This window comes from Lycium ferocissimum, chromosome 1 (assembly GCF_029784015.1).
Source record: "Lycium ferocissimum isolate CSIRO_LF1 chromosome 1, AGI_CSIRO_Lferr_CH_V1, whole genome shotgun sequence".
In the NCBI taxonomy this organism is placed as follows: Eukaryota; Viridiplantae; Streptophyta; class Magnoliopsida; order Solanales; family Solanaceae; genus Lycium; species Lycium ferocissimum.
This window is the reverse complement of record NC_081342.1, coordinates 109,133-114,439: the sequence shown is the minus strand read 5'-3', so window position 1 is coordinate 114,439 and position 5,307 is coordinate 109,133. Positions and strand designations below refer to the sequence as shown.

At 32.1% G+C, this 5,307-nt stretch overlaps 1 pseudogene; it reads left to right on the top strand.

Annotated features, from left to right (window-relative positions):
- Positions 1–3,540: 3,540 nt before the first annotated feature.
- Positions 3,541–4,975, top strand: LOC132067703 (UDP-glycosyltransferase 75C1-like; annotated as a pseudogene).
- Positions 4,976–5,307: the final 332 nt, after the last annotated feature.

Sequence of the window (5,307 nt, the reverse complement as noted above, 5' to 3'; positions counted from 1 at the left end):
TTTGGTCTGAAAACGGGGAGTTAAAGACCAAAATTCAATCCCCCCGTTGAAATTAAAAAAACCGGATGTTGAGAACTCCGGTTTTGAGAACGATCCAATGGTTAACGAATCGGGAAACGCTATTTGAAGAGGGCCGTAGCGAAAATTTTCGGGACAAAAATCGTCCCTCCACTTTTTTCTTATCACCTTAAAATTGCCCCTTTTGGTTTTTGAAAAAGACCCAATTTGTTTTAAATATAGAGGATTTGAAGAAAAGTGGTCTGCCCAATAAAGGGCGGATCGAAAAAAGAGATGATTTTGGGAGGTGAAGAATGGTGATAAATGGAGAGACAAGGGAAGAGTTTAAGAAGAATGCCAAGAAATGGAAGGTTTTTTAAAAGGGAAAAATTTAAAGGGAAAAATGACATCAAATGTAAATCGAAAGCATGTTAATGAGATTTTTTGATCATTGTTAAAATAGAAAAAAATTGAGTAGCTTTTTCCAAAATTTTCCTTTTCCTATGTTAGATCGAATTATGCATAATTTAAAAATTTGTGCAAAGAGTAATTAAGCATCATATTTTGGTTAACGACATTAGTTAAGTTTTTGTTTGTATTTGAATTGTTTGTACTTTTGAGAATGATGGGCACATGATAATGTCTGTAGAAATGTGTTTAGGTGTAGAAAACTCCTCAATTGAGAAACATCAGAGTCACACCAGTTTAGACCACAAAAAAAAAAAAGGGAGAGAGAGACAAAAAGTTAGGTAAAAACTTATTTATCCCGAATATTTACATCAAATTAAATATTAAATATACTGCAAAACATTATGCAAAGTGAAACCATTACCCAACTTTAAAACTATATCACTATGTGAAGGCTCTAACTGAACAAATGAGCGGATTGCACAGGACATGAATTTCCAGACTAATCCTCAAAACGATCAAATAAAAGAGTAAACTGAATGGGGAAAATATTGAGTCTTCATGGTAGTAAAGAGCTGGGTTTCCCCCTCTTTTCCTCTAGGGGTTTTATCCGTCGTCTGCAAAAAACCCACGTATACATGTCATAATCAATGGGTTCCCACAAAAGAAGGTGAATACTTGCTCTTAAAATTGAAATTAATTGGCATCATTTATTAAATTTTTTTTTGTGTGTTTTGTTTTCCCTGGGGTGTTTCCTCCCCGCCTTGCTACTTTTGAACACTTTTTTGTTTAAGGTCCTTGTTAAGCTTAACTTTGTCCAAAATTTGGCTTTTACATAAAAATAGAAAAAAAATTTTGTTTAAAAAAGGAAAAAGAGCATAGGAAAATATCGTATACTAAAAAGTTTTAATTTTTTAAAAAGTGCCCTGTTTTAAAACCCAAAAAGGTCCATATTTTTTAAAACCCTCAACCAAAAATTTTCCCCCTCCCCCCCCAAAAAAACGTTTCCCCAAAAATTTAAACCCCAAAAATAAATATTCAAAAACAATGGTGCTGTAATTCCACCAAAAAAAACAAATAAAATAAACCACGTGGGTTTTAGCTTTTTAAAAAAAAAAAAAAAAAAAGGGTTTTAAAAAAAAAAAAAAAAAAAAAAAAATAAAAAAAAAAATAGTATTCCCTTGGCCCCCCCCCCCCCCCAAAACCCCCCCTTTTCTCTTCTTAAACCCGACCTAAAAATTTTTAAAAAAAAAATGAGAACAAACCCGTAAAAATCAACAGATTTGATCTTGGGTGGCCCCTGATTATTGAGGTTCTACAAAAGCTAAAGCTAATGCTCCCAAACAACAAAAATCTTAAAAAAACTTTGAAAAAAAAACACTAGAAAAAAAGGAATTTTGAAATGGATAAAGGGGGGTTTGGAGAAGGGTTTTTTTTTTGTTTTTTTCAAAGGACTATTGATTTTTTTCCATTAATTAAAAAATCGGGGATTTTCTGTTGGAGAAGATGAAGGGGGAGAGAGAAAAAGTATAATATTTTTAGCCTTTTTTTGTTGGGCATCATTTGGGGTTAATTAATAAAATTTAAATCTTTCTACGCTTTTAAAAAAAAACCCCCGCCACGGTTATATTTTGACATAAAGTATTTCGGGGGTTCGGTAGCACTTTTTTTCGGTTGGGGAGGTGGAAAAAAAGGAAATGGGTTTAAAATTCCCCATGTTTTTTTTAAAACCATTAATCTGAGCATCATTGGGAAACCTTTTCTTTGGGTCCCCAAAAAATTTTTCGTGACATTAGTTGTTAGATTCCCCTTTTTTTCCCCATAAATTTAGTTGTCAGTTTTGATTCAAAAAAATAAAAAAAATCAATTCACTGTTTATTTTTTTTGTTTCGCACTTTTTCTGCAGATTCTTGGTTCAAAATCAGGGTTGTATACTTTCTCCCCCCTTTTCTAAAAAATATTCTTCTTAAATTTAAATGTTGATCTTTTATACAAACACCATATTTAGAAAAAACTTTAAAAAAAGAAATTCAAATATTACGGGAAAATTTTTTGATTTTTAAAGGGTGGCACGGCATTAATTCTTTTGCAAAGGAGTTGGGGGAACGGATGGATCAGTATGACTTTGACCCCCTTTAATCGAGATATTTGATTCAAGCAGAAAAAATTTTTGATGGGGAAAAATTTTCCTTCATTCAATTAGGGGGTTATCCGTCACCCCTTTGCAAAAAAATTAATTTCGCATGTTATGTATATTCTATAAAAATGTGTAAAAAAAAAGGTTGACATAGTCAAAAAAGTAAAACTTATCTGTCAAGTTTTTTATTCTAGTCAATTTAATTTATAATTAAGTGATTTTAATGAAAGAATATACATAAAATAACCATTATTTTTTTGATGTTATTATATTAAACTTTTTTCGTCATTATTTTTAAAAAAAGAAATTTTATAAAAATTTTTTTTAAAAAATAAAATAATAAAATGTACACATAATTAGTGATAAAAATAAGCCTTAATTCCCCAAAGCAAAATCGTATACAAATTAATTATAATAGAAGTCTATGATAGGATGTCCACATCAAGGGGCACCCCTTTTGCAGTACCTACTAATAGGAATGGTTTGTACATCGGTCCCTTAATGTTTGAAAAATTTTGTGCACGCCACTAGGAAGTTTGGGGGGACTTTGCCAAAATTTTTTAGAAAAAAAAAAATAAGTTTACAACTTATTTTTTTTGGCTTATTTTTTTAAAAAATTAAAAATTTTTTGAAAATTGGGAAAAGGGAATTTTTTTTTTGACTTTTTTTAAGCCGAAATCTTTAAAAAAAATTTAAAAAAAAAAAATAAAGGAATAAGCCCCAAACAAACAGGTCTAGGACAATTTCGCCCGCATGGCATAACTAGTGGAGAAATTAATTTACAAAAAATACCCGAAAAGAGACTGCCCGAGCTTTAAAAGAGGGTTTTTACCCGAATTTTATCCTATACGAAATTTATGACGTAAAACATAAATGAATTCGTACAATATTGTTTTGTCAGCGCAAATGTCATCGTCACTAGTGTCCCAAAATTCTTTATATAAATAAACTCAAATTATTTCTCCATACCAATGCAAACACTTCATTAATTAGCTACTTGAAAAATTATCTCTTTCACCACCCAAGAAAATGGAAAATTTGAAGAATGAAAAATCCCATGTTCTTATTGCAATATTCCCAGGCCAAGGTCACATTAATCCATCTCTTCAACTTTCCAAACAATTAATCAAATTGGGTGTTGAAATTACTTTATCCTCTAGCCTATCAGCTTTCAATAAAATTAAAAAACTCCCAAATATTCAAGGACTAAGGTTTGCTCCTTTCTCTGATGGCTATGATGGCAAATTCGGGATGCATTGAGTACATTTGTTATATTCTTCAATAATGTCTCATGGGTCAGAATTTATTTTAAATTTAATCAAATCAAATTCAAAAAATGGTCCCCCTTTTTTTCATTATTTTACACTCCGATTATGGATTGGGCTGGTTCAGTAGCAAAAAAATTTAATATCCCATCGACATTATTTTTGGATTCAACCAGCCACAGTTTTTGATATTTACTACTATAGATTTACTGATTATTCTGATTATTTCAAGAATTGTGATTCTCAGGATAAAATCATAGAGTTACCAGGATTGCCACCCACTTAGTCCCATTGATTTTTCCTTCTTTTGTGTTTGATGATGTGGAGTGTAACAATTGGGCTGTTGAGTCTATTAAAAAGCAAATTCAGATATTGAATAGTGAAGAAAATCCAAGAATTCTTGTTAATACTTTTGATGATTTGGAATTTGATGCTTTGAGGATTTTGAAAAATGTGACTATGGTGGCAATTGGCCCTACAATTCCTTCAAATTTTCTTGATGATAGGAAAAATCTTTGTGATAATTCATTTGGAGCTGATATGATTGAGATTAGTTCAAAAAAAAATTACATGGAGTGGCTGGATTTAAGGCCAAAATGAATCAGTTATTTACATAGCATTTGGTAGCTATACTGAGATATCAAGTCAACTGATGGAGAGATTGGTCAAGGTTGTTGGAATGTGAGGAGGCCATTTTGTGGGTGATTAGGAAGGACAAAACGGGAAAAACCGGAGGAAAAGTTGAGTTGCAAAGACGCATTGGAAAAGAAGGGAAAATAGTACGTTGGTGCTAGTAAAAGTCCTGAAACACCCTTCTATAGGTTGTTTTCTCGACTCCTGCGGGTGGAACTCAACTCTAGAGAGCATAGCTTACGGCGTGCAATAAGTGGCGTGTCCCATTTGGAATGATCAAATTTGTAATGCGAGAAGCTCGTTCAATGTGTGGAAGAATGGCGTCGAGTGAATGTTGGTGAAGGAAGTATCGCTCAAAGAAATGAGTTCGAGGTGTATAGAGATCGCGATGGGAGGTAGCAAGGAAGGGAGGAATTGAGAAAAGAATGCCAAGAAATGGAGGGATTTGGCTAAGGCAGCTATGAAGGAAAATGGTTCATCAAATGTGAATCTCAAAGCTTATGTTAATGAGTTTTTACTTGGTCGTCATTGTTAAGATGAAAATGAAGTGTTTTATTATTCCTCTGTCATAATGAATTGTCTATTTTTCATCTAAGTGAAGATTATTAGTCACTCTATTGATGACTGCTCAATCATATATAATATATTTAGCGTAAGAGAGGTGATGTGGCGCGCATAGATGATCAAGAAAATAGCATTATCTTTTTTCTCATTTTTTTGCACCTTTTATCTTCATTTTCCTATTAAAAAATTGCCTCTTTAAAGAAAAATGTAATGGTTATAACGGCTGTAACAATTTTATACAAATGGGTGTAACTCTTCCCTTTCATTAGCTCATATCATAAATGAACGCAATAAAGAAGACGA